Here is a 17,017-nt window from a genome sequence, read left to right on the forward strand (position 1 = left end):
TGTTCACAGGAAGGGAGAGCCGTCAATCAGCTGCTCACTGATACACAGCAGGGGAAGCCTCATGTCTCATCTAAAGGGAAAAAGCAGAGAAATTGTCACCAAACTCACCACCTGCTGGAGGGAGAAGCACAGTGAGGAAGGCATTCACTGCTCAACCTGCACTTTCTAGACGTTTTGGACAGAAGAGTACAGGATGGCAGCTCTCCCGAAAGTCACCAAAAAGCCAAACTGTTCACGGTGCAGGGCGGGGCGGGGGGGGAGATAGAAGTGAGACCTCAGGTGCACTGAGCCCCACGGGGCGTCCCTGGCTCCTCGGGACTTCGCTCCTGTCGCTCCTGCCCCCTATCCCTGCACCATCCTGTTCACATGTCAACACCTGACAATGGCCCACAGGTCTTGGGTTGCTGTCCTCTTAGGTCTGATGTTCGTTTTGCACCTGTCTTATCCGCTCCCCCCCCCCCCCCCATCCCATGGTGCTTTTGTATAAATTTTCTCACCTCCAGTTACCATGGCAACACCTGTTGAGGGCAGACACAAAGGACTAGTTCTGCAGCCATGCTCCGGGCTCCTCCTCAGAAGGGGTCTCCCCCTCCCGCACATTGAAAGAGACTCCCGGGCAGCTGGTTGCCAGTGCCTGGCTGTGATGCTTAATTCCTTTTCCTTCATTTTACCTCCATGGTGGCCTCGCCTTGCACCCCACGGACTGTCCTTTCTTGTCTCTTCCATTTTTCTGTTCTCAATAAGGAAAAAGCAAAACCCCGCAAAACACTCCTTCCTTAATGGACTGTTGCTTTGCACGCATCAGGGTTGCAGCTGTCGGGGCTGAGAGAAATGAAGCAGGGGGCGGCGCAGGAAGAACTGTTCACAGGAAATGCCGGAAGGCTGGGCCGTGAGGACAGCAGCTGGGCGGGGGCACAGCCACGGAGAAGGCAGGACGAGGGGAGGAAGCCCCTGGCACCTGGCACATCACAGCCCATCCCCGCTGTCCCACAGCCCCTTCAGCGGCAGTGCCATGAGCATCCTTAGTATCACTTCCCTGCGCGATTCTCAGAAGGGCTGTGTATTGAAATTTTAATGGAAGGAAATGTCTGCTTTGAGGTTGATCTCTGTTGTGTTGACAATTTATTAAACCCAGCGTAGAATTAACAAGAAATCGTGTGCGTTTGTGTGTAGGCATGTTCGACTTTTTTTACCACAAGGGTATTAAATTGCTAACATTTGTCATGTGGACAAAGAGGAAATGTGCACAATGAGCTGGATTAATAACAGGCTGGTAAGTGTGTCCAGAGGGACAGGTCCATAACTGCTCTCTTCCTGGAAGAAGGCCCCGCCGCTGGTCCTGGCCCCGTCCCGCCGGCGCTGGGCCTCCCTGGGCCGGATGTTTGGATGTTCGGGCCGAAGCTGGGAGGGGGCTGCTGTGCCAGCCCTGAGAGGAACATTCAAGAGCATCTCAGCATTTCGCACAATGGCCCAAGCCTCAGAGGGTGTGAGCGCCACCACCAATCAATGGCAGAAACGCAGGCGGAGAGGTGGCTGGGCTCCATCCCATCTGGGAGGAATTGGATTTGCCTTAGTCGCTGAGACCCCAGGGTGGCAGCAGGTGACGCAGCTGGTGGGAGACGCTGCTGTGATCTCAGGCTTTCGACATAGAAGTGTCTCTGGACGGGAGACAGTGTCCGCGCTGCTCCCCAAGGAGAGAGCTGCTGGTCTGCAGAGAGGCCTGTGGGCGTGATCACGGCCGGGGCGGGGCGGGGGGGGGGGGGGGGGCGCCAGCCTTGCACGGCCCGGCACAAGTCAAGTACATGTGATCCTGTAATGTGTGTAGGGGTTGTGACGGGATTCTTTCACTCAGCATGTTTCCAAGGGTTGTTCATGCTATGACATGTATGTTGTTGATTTTTTCGTGTTTTTTTTAAATCCTCACCAGAGGATATTTCTCCATTGACTTTTAGGGAGAGTGGAAGAGAGAAGGAAAGACAGAGAGAAACATCGATGTGAGAGAGACACCAATTGGTTGCCTCCTGCACGAGCCCTGACCAGGGCCCAGGCCAGGGAGGAGTCTGCAATCAAGGTATGTGCCCTGGACCGTAATCGAACCCGGGATCCTTCGGTCCCCAGGCTGACACCTATCTACTGAGCCAAACCAGCTAGGGCTGTTGTGACATGTATGAATACTTCACACCATTTTACAGCCATATGGTATTCTTTCCTATGGATATACCACATTTTGTTTATCCGCTCACCAGTTGATGGACACTGGCATTATTTACACTTTGGGGCTGTTAGGAATAATGCTGCTATGAATCCACGTCTAAGTCTTTGTGTGGACATGTTTTTAATTCTCTTGGTGTGCACACAAGGGTGGAATTCCCGGGTCCAAAGGTAACTCCTACGTTGAACTGTTTGAGGAACAACCAGGCTGTTTTCAAGTTCCCATCAGCAGGGCACGAGGGTTCTGATGCCCCCACGTCCGCACCAACACTCGTCACCGTGTTGGACTTTGTGATTCCCGCCGTCCTAGTACGTACTGAGTGGTATCTCGTTGTGATTTTGGTCTGCGTTTCCTTCGGGACTGATGATGCTGAGCATCTTTTCCTGTCCTCACTGGCCGTTGTGTATTTGGGGCGTGTCTGCTCAGATCCTTTGCCTAGTTTTGGTTGGGTTGTCTTATTGTTGTGTTATAAGAGTCCTTTATATATTATAGATAAACGTCCTTTATCGGGCATGATTTCCCCATATTTCCCCCACTATCTAGCCCAGCCGGGGGCAAACTACGGCCCGCTTGAAATGAATAAAACTAAAAAAAAAAAAAAGACCGTACCCTTTTATGTAATGATGTTTACTTTGAATTTATATTAGTTCACACAAACACTCCATCCATGCTTTTGTTCCGGCCCTCCGGTCCAGTTTAAGAACCCATTGTGGCCCTCGAGTCAAAAAGTTTGCCCACCCCTGCCTGTCCGTGCACTTTCCTCACAGCGTCCTGGAGCACACATCTTTTCGATTCTGATGAAGTCCAGCGTATCTATTTCCCTTTTGTTGCTTGTGCTTTCGGTGTCATATCCGAAACTCCAAATCTGAGCTCATGAAATGTACTCATGTTTTCTTCTAAGAGTTTTTTAGTTTTAGCTCTTAAACTAATTGGATCCATTTTGAGTAACATTTTTATATGGTCTCTATTTTATATGGTCATTATATTAGCTTTTTAAAATTAAATGTATTGGGGTGACATTGGTTAATTAAGTTATATAGGTTTCAGGTGTACATTTCTGCAATATGTCATCTGTGTACTGCATTGTGTGCCCACCACCCAAAGCAGTGGTTCTCAACCTTGGCTGCACATTAGAATCACCTGGGAATCTTTTTAAAATCCTGATTTCTGGGCCTCATCGTCCGGAAATTCTATTTCTTTGTTGCTAATGTTGTGGCCCCACCCCATAACAAAGAAACAGAATTTCCGGAGGATGAGGCCCAGAAATCAGGATTTTAAAAAGATTCCCAGGTGATTCTAATGTGCAGCCAAGGTTGAGAACCACTGACCCAAAGTCAGAGCATCTTCCATCTCCATGCAATTGATTCCCATTACCCTTTACTGCCTCCCCGCCGCCTTCTGGTAGCCACCATACTGTTGTCTCTGTCCATGAGTCTCAGTTTTATATCCCACATGTGAGTGAAAACATGGTTCTTAGCTTTTTCTGTCTGACTTATTTCTCTTAGCATGATATTCTCAAAGTCCATCCATGTTGTCACAAATGGCAGTATTTCATCTTTTCTACGGCCGAGCAGTGTTCCATAGCATATATGTACCACATCTTCTTTAATCACCCATTGAAGGACACGTCAGTTGTTTTCATATTTTGGCTACTGTGAGTAATGGTGCAAGGACATAGGAGCACATATACCTTTGTGAGTAAATGTTCTCAAATTTATTAAATTTTTATATACTTTTTTAAAGAGTCAGAGTCCAAATTCATTCTTTTGCAAATGGCAGAAGAACCTTCTCCCAGAACCTTCTGTTGAAAAGGCTGTTTTTCCCATTGAGTAGTCTTGGCACCTTTGTCAAAAATCCGTTGGCCACAGGTATATGGGCTTATTTCTAGAAGCTGTTTTCCATCCCACCGAGCTGTATGTCTATCCTAGGCCAGTACTACACTGTCTTCATCACCTTGTTTCCTGTGAATATTTTTAATTTATGAAATGCAATTTTGAAAATACAAAATTATCTACCACTTTTATGTTATTAAATTAACTGTCAATTCATGTGTTTAATTATTAAATCAGACTCTATCCCTATCTAGTAATAGCAAAAGCATAGGTGAACATATTGTTGCTGATGCATATTAATAAGATTTGGCACTTTTTTAAAAAAAACTTTTTTTTCTACTGTAGCAGTTTGTTTTGGGTAACCAAATACTTTTTTATCCTCACTCTAGGATGTTTTTTTCCATTGATTTCTTTAGAGAGAGTGGAGGGCAGGAGGGAGGGGGGAGAGAGAGAGAGAGAGAAACATCGATGTGAGAAAGACACATCAATTGGTTGCCTCCTGCACGTGCCAGACCAGAGCCAGGGATTGAGTCTGCAACTGAGGTATGTGCCCTTGTCTGGAGAAACAAACCCAAGACCCACTGGGAAACTGGCCGGGCTGGTAACCAAATCTTGCTCATATTTCTAATGAATTCAGCAGAGTTCTCTGGGTCTGACCGTGCTGACATGAGGGAGCAGGGAGGTTTGCAGATGGACTCCTCCTCTCAGCGTCTCTGTGTGTTAGGGGTTCGGGGAGGCTGACCTGTCAGTGTCTGTGTGTTAGGGGTTCGGGGAGGGTGACCTGTCAGTGTCTGTGTTAGGGGTTCGGGGAGGCTGACCTGTCAGTGTCTGTGTTAGGGGTTCGGGGAGGCTGACCTGTCAGTGTCTGTGTTAGGGGTTCGGGGAGGCTGATTTACAATCTAAGGAAAGATGAAGGACGCCTTGGGAAGGTCTGTGTCTGGCAGGCTCTTCTCACCGAGAGCTGGTGAGGACCCTGCCCTCTGAGTGAGCATGGCTGATGTTGGGAGGACCGGAGCTGTCCTGTTCTGGTCTTTTAGACACATTGAAACAAAAAGGAAAAGAACGAGGTAGCTGATGGCATTGGCCCACGGAAGGCAGTCGTCCTTTATGTGGTAGCCGTCAGGGAAGCAGCAGTCACAGGACCAGGCGGTGCTCTGCGGCACGGGGAGGCCGGGCCGCGCGGTCCATGGCCACCTGCGGTCCCGGGACAAGCGAGCTGTAGGTGCGCACCCAGATGGCTCAGTGTTTGATATTGTGACTCAGGGGTTGCAGCTCGGTCTGCTAAAATGATTGAGAAGTTCTAAGCCTGAGTCAGCAGCCAGAGGCTCCTAGAATATAAACACATTCATTCATTCATTCATTCCACCCCCTCCCCGCCTCCCTCTCTTGGCACCTATCATGGCGTCTTACCTAAAACACAGGTGCCATGCCAGGCGTTTGCTGGAGGACAGGCCGAGAGCTGGAGAGGAGAGGGGCTCGGAGGACAGGCTGGGCGCCGGGAATGGAGCAGGGCCACAATGGCAGGTGGACCGAGGGCCCGATGAGCCGGAGGGCAGTGAAGGAAGCATCCCTGGGTGCCTCCACCTGTCGCCTCTTCCCCGTGTCCTCGGTGGGAGGGTGGAGGAACGACTCAGGACTGAGAGGTCTGCGTGTCCCTCGGTGCCACTGCTCATGCTGCACCAACACGTGCCTTTTAATAAGACATTTTGCCGAAAGCACAGCTCGCCTTCCCCCAAAGCATACAGCCTCCTCTCCGGGCTCAGATATGTGACTTGAGTGTGATGTCACTACAGGAGCACAGAGGCTTCTGCCCTGGAACTAGGAGACGTGGAGGGAGCGAGTGGCGGATGTGTATTTGAGGAGACAGACGTGGCTGTTGTTTTGGAAAAGACTTTTGACTTGCTCAGCCGTCTCGGTAGCTTTTCCTCGCTTCACAGGAAGGAATAGAAGGCCCAGCATTTGGCATGGATTTTCAGTGAACAGGACAAGAGTCGTCCCCTTCCCTAGCCACCTGCCTTTCCCTCACTCTCTCTCTCTCTTTGATTGCAGGCAGCAAGGACGAGGGAGCTCTCGCAGCATTTCAGAGCCACGGCACTGCCAGCGCTGGGAAGGGTTGCAAGGACAGTTTTCTCCAAGGTAAACACCACCCTTGTACCAGGCACGCCGTTAGAGTTGGCCTGTTGCAGGGGGACGCACAAAGGCCCGTTGTTTAGTCTGCGAGGAGCCCGGGTGGGGGCAGAGAGGAGGAACACGGAGCGGCTGGCCGGGCGGGCGGCCCTGTTACCAGGAGAGCCCGTCAGAATCTGGGCGCTCGCTGAGCTGGGCTTACCCTGTGTGGGAAAAGGAGCGGAGATGTTTCTTAGACATCCATGCAAACAAACGCCAGTGCGGTTTGACTACAAAAATAACACTTCGTCTTTTATGAGCCAAGAGTCGGCGATTCCCTCCAGAGGTTAAGATAGAATGCAGACTGTAGTCGAGTCACAAGGAGGGAAAAACACACACCCTGGTGTTTTACACCAATAAGACGTGCGAATCTGACAGACGTGAGCCATCCATGCTCTTCTTTAAGGAAACCTTTCGTCGGTCACTAACAATTGCTCCGTGCAGTGTATGGCTTGGAAAATCATATTTTAATGCCTTTTTTGGGGGGAGAGGGAGGTGTGTGTGGGTGTGTGTCAGACGACAGACAGGCAGATGCACAAAGAGAAGTCTGAGAGCATCACACGTATGTTTGGAGCAGTAACTGCAGGCGCTTCCTTTATGAATCGTGAGCTCAGCGGGAATACAGGCAGGACAGAAGCAGCTGGGTTCGGTCGGAGTGAGCTCCAGCAATCCTGAATTAGCTGCCAATATTCTCCACAAATTGCTGTGTCATTTCTGTGACGTCCCCTGGGGCTGCTCCGTCTGGAGCTAAAAGCTGCTTTTGCTCAGCCCTGAATTATATCTGATGAAACGCCTCCTTCCTCCTGATAAAGCTATCCGGACACACGCGCTTGTGTGAGCACACACACACACACACACACACACGCAGAAATATATGCTCCAGTTCAAAAGAAAGGAAACTTGTCAACTCTCCCTGATTGGCAGTTAACATACCGTTGCCATGACTGGGTCCCTCGCTTGCTGGAAGGGAGTTCAGAGGGGCGTCCTTCCCAGCCTGGGCGTCGGAGGGGGTTCTGCCATGCGGCTGGCTCCTCCTCTGTTCTGACAGAGAGGACATTGTTTGCTGACAGGGCTGGCAGCTCTGTGCACACAGCATGGGCCAGAGCAGAGCAGGGAGAAGGCGCAGACGCCGCAGCTGTGTGCCGGCTGAGAGGGTTTGAAAAGACCCTTTACCAGCTTCTCATTCTGTAGACACGGGTCCCGATTTGGGGAAATCATTTCCTTGAAGAGACGTTTTCTTCACGTCGCATTACACTGTGTAACCTGAGAAAAGGCTGCAAGGTAGCAGTGTGCCTGCTTTACTCCTTCAGTGAGGAGAATTCGCCCATGGCGTGTAGAAATCCGATTTAATAAAAGCCTAGGTGGCGTCACGTGCGACGTCATCACAAGATGGCTGCCACAAGATGGCTGGCAGGGGAGGGCAGTTGGGGGTGATCAGGCCAGCAGGGGAGGGCAGTTGGGGGCAATAGGGCCAGCAGGGGAGCAGTTAGGCGTCAATCAGGCTGGCAGGGGATCGGTTAGGGGCAATCAGGCAGGCAGGCAGGTGAGTGGTTAGGAGCCAGCAGTCCCGGATTGTGAGAGGGATATCCGACTGCCTGTGGGATTGGGCCTAAACCAGGAGTCAGACATCCCTCAAGGTGTCCCAGATTGGAGAGGGTGCAGGCCGGGCTGAGGGACACCCCCACACACACACTTGCATGAATTTCATGCACCAGAACTCTAGTACTATATAATGCTCTCCAGGTCCATCCATGCTATTGCAAATGGTAAGAATTCCTTCTTTTTTACAGCAGCATAGTATTCCATTGTGTAGATGTACCACAGTTTTCTAATCCACTCATCTGCTGATGGGCACTTAGGCTGTTTCCAAATCTTAGCTATGGTGAATTGTGCTGCTATGAACATAGGAATGCAAATATCCTTTCTGATTGGTGTTTCTAGTTTCTTGGGATATATTCCTAGAAGTGGGATCACTGGGTCAAATGGAAGTTCCACTTTTAGTTTGTTTGTTTTTTGTTTGTTTTTTTAATATATTTTATTAATTTTTTACAGAGAGGAAGGGAGAGAGATAGAGAGTTAGAAACATCAATGAGAGAGAAACATCAATTCAACTGCCTCCTGCACACTCCCCACTGGGGATGTGCCCGCAACCCAGGTACATGCCCTTGACTGGAATCGAACCTGGGACCTTTCAGTCCGCAGGCCAACGCTCTATCCACTGAGCCAAACCGGTTTCGGCCACTTTTAGTTTTTTGAGGAAACCCCATACTGTTCTCCACAGTGGCTGCACCAGTCTGCATTCCCACCAGCAGTGCACAAGGGTACCTTTTTCTCCACATCCTCGCCAGCACTTGTCGTTTGTTGATTTGTTGATGATAGCCATTCTGACAGGTGTGAGGTGGTACCTCATTGTCGTTTTGATTTGCATCTCTCAGATGATTAGTGACTTTGAGCATGTTTTCATATGTCTCTTGGCTTTCTGAATGTCCTCTTTCGAAAAGTATCTATTTAGATTCGTTGCCCATTTTTTGATTGGGTTGTTTATCTTCCTTTTGTTAAGTTGTATGAGTTCCTTGTAAATGTTGGAGGTTAAACCCTTATCGGAGATAACATTGGCAAATATGTTCTCCCATGCAGTGGGCTTTCTTGTTCTGCTGATGGTTTCTTTTGCTGTGCAGAAGCTTTTTATTTTGATGTAGAGCATTATGCTAAGCGAAATAAACCAGTCAGAGAAAGATAAATATCACATGCTCTCACTCATTTGTGGATTATAATGAACAACATAAACTGATGAACAAAAACAGGTCCAGAGACAGAGAAGCATAGGTCAGATTGTCAAACCTCAGAGGGAAGGCAGGGGAGCATGGGGGTAAGGGAGAGATCAACCAAAGGACTGTATGTGTGCATATAAGCCTAACCAATGGACACAGACAACAGGGGGGTGAGGGCATGGGTGGGAGGGGTCAGGAGGCAATGGGGGGTTAAGGACACATATGTAATACCTTAATCAATAAAGAAAAAAAAGAAATACTATATAAACTCCCAGCCAGGCGCTGCCTTTAGGTGAGGCCCGCACTGTGGGAGGTGCCACGCCCAGGTGGTTAGCACAGGAAAGGCAGCCAGTGGGGCCAGAGGCTCAGAGCCTGCTCAGCCTGGAAACTGCCCCAGCAGGAGTGGAGACCAAGGCTGGCCCTTCACCCCCGCCTCCCAGTGCAGGAACTGCAGACAGGACTCCGTGGTGCCTGTTGGCTCCAGGTGCCCGGGGACTCCTGTGCATGTGTGTGCACGTGCACTCATGAGTGTTGCTTAGTGGAGCAGAAAAGGCTGCTGCCAGGCCGCAGGCTCCACGCTCACAGCGAGTGGGTGAGGGAGGCAGGACTGCGGAGCAGGTGCGCCAGCCCAGCTTCGCTCCAGGCCTCGCTCCCTAAGCTCAGGGGTGTGTCATCGCCCCAGTCTCCGCTGCATTCAGAAGGCCTGCCTGCATGTTTTTACAAGAATTATTCATGTGTGATGTTTCGGGTACAGTGGCCACAGGCCACTGCACACCTGTCAGCCGTGGCTCCTGCCCGGAGGGGTCATTGCTGCGTCACGGTGCCAGTCATGTCAGACCTGCTGCGCTGTGTCCGCCGCTCAGTCTTTCACCACGTGTTGGACAGCTTCTTAAGGATGTACTTGTACAGCCTTCTAAAAATGTTTAAAGTATATTTACATGATGATATTTTCAAGTAAACACACACACATAAAGAAAAATTAACCAAGGTGTTCCTGAACCTTTCCCTTTCAGTGGTTCTCAACCAGTGGGTCGCGACCCCTGAAAATACATCCTGCATATCAGATATTTACATTAGGATTCATAACAGTAGCAAAATTGCAGTTATGAAGTAGCAACGAAAATAATTTTATGGTTGGGGGTCACCACAACATGAGGAACTGTATTAAAGGGTCGCGGCATTAGGAAGGTTGAGAACCACTGCTTTGTTTCAATCTATTTTGTTCATTTATCTGGTCTGGCTTTAAAGCAGTTTTTATTTGATTATTTTTAACAACCAAGTTAAGGGCCGGCGAGGGGGGCGGGGAGCTGGGCGTGTTGGCCGCTCCCACCAGGGCTCCGGAGGCCGGGTGAGTTTGCAGTGACTGCCAGCCCCTGTCCTGCCTTGTCTCTTTCTGCTGGAACCACAGTGACCACTGTGCACTGCCCAGTCCTTAACACGTCCTGGTGACATCCTGGCTCCCACAGCGCGTGGCCACAGTGCGCCCAGAAGCGTGGCGGGGAGCTCCCAGGCAGCTGAGCCGGCGTGCGCTCTCACATCTGGGCTGTATCCTTGCAGCCACCAGGCCTGGCGTCTGGGAGTGGGGAGTGAGTGTGACCTGCCGTCTGTGTCTGTTATGAGAGCAACGGGTAGCGATGGGGAACTAGTGGCCGCCACCGCCGTTCCAATTGACGGACGCTGAGGCGGCACTGACTTCAGGGTAAACACTGCCTGGGCCCTGGGCGAGTACTCAGCCGCTCAGAGGGGGCACTGGGGCGAGGGCCCCAGGCGGTGCGGGTGGACGCACAGGCACGGATCGTCTGCGCCAGAGTCAGGTCGGGGCTCCATGCGCCCCACCTCGGGCACCTCCTGCACCGCACCGGACCTGCCTGACTCTCACGTTCCTCTGTGGTCTCGAACACCTGCCGTCCCCACACAGGACACACATGGTGCACTCGGAGTGGGTGCAGGTTCTGGCTGCGTGGTGCCCACGGGCCTATGTACTGCAGCCCAGGCCGCAGGGTGAGCTATGCTGCATTGCATGCCTGCGTGGGGCACCTGCAGCTCTCAGGAGCTGGGGAGGTCGCTGGCCCTTTCCAACACCCTTTTCAGTGGCGGGTCCTGGACCTCCCGTCCTGATCCTGTGAAGGTCTGAGGCCGTGCATCCATGAGATGCACGTGTGCCGAGCTCTCTCCCCTGCTGGGGGTGGACACAGCTGCCTTCGGCGCCCGTAGCCAGCACGCAGGGTGCTCGGGTGTTCGTGGTGCAGCTCCCCGCAGGCCCCCACAGGAGAACAGAGGGTTCACTATGGCCAGGCATGTGGGGAGACATGGGTTTGCTTGTGGCAGGTTTCTAGAGTGTTCTTGTGACTCCCCAAAGCCAGATGCAGATGTCGGCTTCCTCGTGGCAGGGAGAAATGTCCCGGGGGAGGGCAGTCGGACATAGCGGGGCCAGTGGGGGTACGGGCACCGGTGCACTGCATTGGGACCTTCAGCTCCATCCAGCGTCTTCAGTGAAACGTCAGGGGAGGTCCAGGGAAGCATTTCAGTGGGTGTGAACTCAGGGCAAAGAAACATGAATGGACGTCCTTCCACAAAGCTACTTGGTGTATGCACAGCGCTGCTCATGAATTAGCTTTCACTTTCTCCAGCAAGGAGATGCCCGGGAACTGTGTTTGGCAACTTGGAGAATGTTTTCGCGTTTGAATTTCCCTATTTACAGTGCAGCAGCACGCAGTCAGGTGTTGGCATGCCTGTGAGGGAAGGCAATGCTTCAACATTCTCTGTTGTGATCTAACAATTCATTTCAGGGTAAGAGGAATCAGTCTCGTTAGGAAAATGTTTTATACAAATACTAGAGGCCCGGTGCACAAAAATTCATGCACTCGGGCGGGGGGTGGGTCCCTCAGCCTGGCTGCACCCTCTCACAATACAGGAACCCTTGGGGGATGTCCACTGCCAGCTTAGGCCCACTCCCCAGGGGAACGGGCCTAAGCTGGCAGTCAGACATCCCTCTGGCAGCCCGGGAGCCCTCGAGAGATATCCGACTGATGGCATAGGCCCGCTCCCCAAGGAGAGCCTAAGCTGCAGTTGGAAATCCACGTCTCTGACAGCCTGGGAGCCCTCAGGGGATGTCAGACATCCTTAGTGCTGCTGAGGAGGCAGGAGAGGCTCCCGCCACCCACCACAGCTGCACTCGCAGCCATCAGCCCAGCTTGTGGCTGAGCAGCGCTCCCCCTGTGGGAATGCACTGACCACCAGGGGTCAGATGCTCAACACAGGAGCTGCCCATGTTGGTCAGTGAACATCATAGCAACGAGTCATTCCGCCATTAGGGACAATTTGCATATTACCCTTTTATTATATAGGATTGGCAAGAAAACTCTAACTACATTTCTGTGGATTTTAAAAATGCTGACTCCCCTAAAATAAACGATGACAAATTGCACAATATTACTTCTTTCTTCTGCATTGCTGTAGTTCTGTGGTCACCGCCTTTGACTACCCTGAATTCTCACACAGCTCTGCCCCACGCTGTGCTTGTTAATCCACACATCAGAGGCCATGTTTCTAGGTCCCTCCAAATGCCAGTTTTTAAAACCCTAACCTTCCTCTTATCCACAGTGTTTTACTCATAATTAAAATTCCAGATCACTTCATTCACATGAGCCCTTTTGTTTTATATTAGAGAATATGAGAACAGTAATTTGTAGGATTTTTCCCTTTTATTGCCTGGAAAAAAAGAGAGATATTTGAGATATTTATATTCTCTCTCTTTCTCTCCCTCTCTCTCTCTCTCTCTCTCTCTCTCTCTCTCACACACACACACACACACACACACAGTCTGAACTATACGTGATCTGGTGCCCTGAATGGCTTCCTGAAACAACCCAAAACAAGGACATCAGGCAAAAATGAAGGAAATCTGAATTAATTTGAAATCTGAATAACAAATGTACCAATATTGGTTCATTAATTCTAACAAAGGTGCCACGTTAATGTAAAAGTTGATATCAGACTAGAAAAAACACAGTAACTGTATTTATAACTAAAGTGTTAAATGGATTCCAGCCTGTTTTGGAGTAAGAATTGGAGTAGACAGTGATAACGATTTCTCCTGATGCCAAAGTCACCTGTGAACACAGCCGTCTGTAGCAGAGGTTGGCAGAGCCCGGGCAGGTGCTCCAGCCCGCGTCCCTGTCGTCCCTCCCCACCCCTACCCTCCTTGTGCCCATCCAGAGAGGCGAGGCTGCAGGCACGGAGGCCCGGGCTCCGTTCCCAGGCCGTCGATGTTGGGAGCTCTGCCTGACCTGTTGAACCTCCGCTAGCTTCACGTTCCATTTCTGTGAAATCGGGGTCAAACCACATTTTTCCCTCGGGGACTCTGTGGTTTGGAAAAATCTGACTCTCCCAACATGCGTGGGAGGTCTGTTTGTGATGGCAGCTATGGAACTCATTGAAGATGAAATCTTGGCACGGAAGCATTTTACGTGATTACATAGTTTATAGCATAAGAGTGTTCGTTTTGACTCTGCCAAAAAAGAATAGTCCCTGAAAATAATAGTGTTGACATGTGAGAGTCATTGATGCATGAAGACAAGACCATAATTTTTTAAATTAGCCACACTGAATCTGAACTCAAAATCATATTAAAATATTAAATTATTCCTTAATTTGTGATAGTGTTATTGTTCATATAAGGTACATTTTCAAACAGGTTTTAGGTTAATATGCTTTTAGATTTTACACTTAAATGCAATTTAGTTTGAATTTTTATTTAATATAATTTATGGTGTTAAGTGGAATTTTAACTTAGGACAGTAAAATTTTGAACATCTAATTATGTTTAAGATTTTCCTGACATTTAAGACCCTACCCTGTGTTCATAGTATGCTTCCTGAGTTAATCATCAGAAAGTTACTCATCTGATCATTATTTCTTAATTCCTTTTTTTAAATTTTTAATTTTATTTTTTAATTACTATTGACATGCAATATTTTATGAATTTCAGGTGTCCTTTTTGATTCCTTTTGAGCCAGCCATTGTTCATTATAAGAAGTTATTTTCTGGATTATGTTTATATTTCTTGTATTTCCCAGCTGTAGTATCTGGATGCTGTGTTTTGCTTAGAAGCATAGAAAAAAGAAGCCTGCCTTAGAGCTGCCCGAACATTAGCCTCAATAATAACCACTCGATGGTGGAAACACTGGGGGGGCGGGGGGGTTGTGAATGGTGGTTCTCAAGTTTGACTATTCCATGAAGTCACTCCGAGGACTTTTAAAAGTCCCCACGTGCAGGTTGTACCCAAACTGATGAAGCCCATCTCTGGAGGCGTTTTTAAACCTCCCCGGGGGCTCCTGCTGTGCGGCGCTGAGACCTGGCAGCCTGGCTGATGGCGGCGGGAACAACCGGGCAGTCTTCTGTGGCAGGATCCTCCCACTCTGAGATTGGTGGCTTGAGTGGCTACGGGCCAGTTAAAGAGGGCTGACTTTCAAAGTGAACAAAGTTCGCCAATATTAAGAAAGAAAAAGCCTGTCCCTTACCCTAAATCTCCACCCCACAAATGCCAGGAGACTTTTGATTTTGAAGAGATTTCGGGACGGTCTCCTGCATGCCTCGGTGCCCTGGTGTTGGCTTTGGCTTCTGTCTGGGAGTTTGGGGGATATTTTAGTTCACGCACAGGGTCAGTGGGCGCTCACATCTATGGAGCACACCTGGTAAGCATCAGCCCTGTGTTAACATCACGTCTCAGCCAGGAAAGATAGAAGGTATTCACTTCAGCATAAAAGCCAGAGTTCTGGTCTGTTGGGGCAATTCTATCTCACTGTAATTGGATATTTAATAATTTATTCATTCATTCAATAAACACTTAGCAAATATGCATACTACTCCAAAAATGCCAGAACAGTTGTTTTGGTTAATCCTCACCCAAACATACTTTTCCCATTTATTTTTAAAGAGAGTGGCGGAGGGGGGGTGGGGGGGGAAGAGGGAGAGGGGGAGGGAGAGGGAAGACACATTGATGGTTGCCTCCCACACGCACCTGGACTGGGGCGGGGATTGAACCTGCAACCCTTCTATGTGTGGTCCGATGCTCTCACCTCTGAGAAGGCTGGCCAGGGCTGTATCCATTATTTTTTGCTCTCCGACAAGCTTGGTGGTCTAATATGACCATTTATTTAGCTCGTGACTTTGTAATTGGCAATTTAGGCTGCACTCCTTTGGGCGTTCCCTCTGATGTCAACCAGGCCTCCACGTGCCACAAAGCTCGGCAGGGATTTGGCGTTGCTGATTTTGGCTGGGCTCTCACCTGGCTGGGGCTCCCGCTGGGACAGCCCGCTGATGGAGCTGTCTCCACTTCACAGGACTGGCCTCGCAGTGCACGTGGGGAGCTAGGGTGACCCAGGGAAGCGGAGGAAGGACACAGGCCTGAGGCTCAGCTCAGAGCTGGCTCACCCGCCTCCTGCCACACCTCCGGGCCAGAGCAAGTCGCAAGCCCAGCCTAGACTCCAGGGTGGGGAACTAGACTTCCTTCTGGACACGCGGTGCAGAGACGGCACATACACAGGGTAACGGGAGGAGGGTAACTGATTATTTTTGCCGTCCACCACACGAGGGACGCTCTACTTCTGTTTTGGGACATTGAGGAAGGTTTCAAAGGTAGAAAATAAAAATGCATTTTTCACATTTTTAGGTGAAAGCAGTCACATGAGCAAAACAATCAAATTGCAGTTTCCTTAGTGAAAAACAAAATGGAAATCGTAAGTTTCCTGAATGTAGGAGATATGCCACACCCAGCAGAGCGCTCGGGAGCACCGCACGCAGCCTTTTCATTTCTGTCGAAAGTGTTCGGTACTGTGGCGACCACCAGCATGGGCACACAGACAGCTGCCACAGCCTGGAGGCTTTGCTGCTTACGCCGCATGACCTTGGGTAGGTCGCTACTCTATCCCACTGCTCCAGTAAGTGAAGGAATATGTATGCCTTTGTATCAGGCAGCTTTGGCCGCCTAACAAACCGCCCCACCTACCGCTTAACAGCTTAAAACAGCAGCCATGCCATCGCTCCCGATGCTGTGGGTTTGGGGGTGGGCTGGCCCAGCCCCCACCTTTGGCTCAGGCAGCCTCATGTGTGTGTCTGTGGTCAGCTGGCAGTCAGCGAGGACACCTGGACCCATGTTCCTCGTCCAGCAGGCTGGTCTGGTCCCAAGAGTGAGAGCGGGAGCGTGCCCAGCTGTGGCCACGGTTCAGGGTAGACACCTTGTTGCTTCCACTACAGTCCCCGGGACAATGAGTCAGGAGGCCAGCGGAGGACTCAGGGCAGAGACACGGCATCTCCTGCTGCAGGGCCTACAGGGACACATTGCAAGGAGCGAGGTTACAAGGGTGTGACCCTCCACACCTATCTGGACCTCACAACGACTTTAGGAAGAGTAAGCGAAGGGTAACTTGATTTTTCCACGTGAGGCTCCGGGTTAAAGAAGGACCTGGCAAATAGTGGTGGTCAGTAAGTGAAAACACTTGGTTTTCCTCCCGTTAGAAAGCAGAAGTGCAGCCACAGTCCTTAGTTGCCTGCTTTTAAGGAACATCAGATGGTCCCCGAGTGCTGCTCACATTCTTTCCCTGCTGCGGGAGATCCTGGGAGCAGGGTGCCCGCGCGCCTGGGCACAGAATCCAGGCCCGTCGCCTGGCGGGCTGACAGGGCGTGGCAGGGAGCCAGCCATCTTCATGGCCGCCCAGGAGAGAGACCGCTTAATTAACGTGAAGGGTCAGCTCAAAGCAGGTCCCGGAGACCAGAAAGGGCAATATTGCAACTCCCCAAATACGAAAGTCCTTTCTAATGGGGCAGAACCGATTTTAAACCTATGCAGAGAATGAAAGCCTTAATAAATCTGTATTGATTTCTTTCACTCTCGTGTTATAAGTATTTTCACCAAACCCGTCAAAGCCCCATATAGTTTCAGGTTAATCCATAATTGCTCTTGGAGCCCATAAGTTGGGTTCAATGGAGATTTGTTTTTCTGGCAGCTAAAATACCTCTAATTAGTGGTGTGAAGT

At 50.2% G+C, this 17,017-nt stretch overlaps 2 protein-coding genes across 3 annotated transcripts in view; both read left to right on the top strand.

The window, feature by feature from the left end:
* The window catches only part of PAG1 (phosphoprotein membrane anchor with glycosphingolipid microdomains 1), a 97,132-nt gene that overhangs the window by 43,278 nt on the left and 36,837 nt on the right, over positions 1 to 17,017 (top strand). The window contains exon 1 of one of the 2 annotated variants that reach the window (XM_070391855.1): positions 6,107 to 6,180. The exons of the other annotated variant lie outside the window; for it this stretch is intronic. The gene's annotated coding sequence lies outside the window, so the exon portion shown is untranslated. Of the gene's footprint in view, positions 1 to 6,106; positions 6,181 to 17,017 lie in introns of those variants that run through there. 2 annotated transcript variants of the gene reach the window in all.
* ZNF704 (zinc finger protein 704) overlaps positions 6,107 to 17,017 on the top strand; it is a 200,661-nt gene continuing 189,750 nt past the window's right edge. Inside the window, exon 1 of the mRNA XM_070391854.1 lies at positions 6,107 to 6,180. The gene's annotated coding sequence lies outside the window, so the exon portion shown is untranslated. The remainder of the gene's footprint in view (positions 6,181 to 17,017) is intronic.

Source organism: Myotis yumanensis, unplaced genomic scaffold (assembly GCF_028538775.1).
Source record: "Myotis yumanensis isolate MYYU_CA2020_CCGP unplaced genomic scaffold, mMyoYum1.0.hap1 SCAF_15, whole genome shotgun sequence".
NCBI classification, from domain to species: Eukaryota; Metazoa; Chordata; class Mammalia; order Chiroptera; family Vespertilionidae; genus Myotis; species Myotis yumanensis.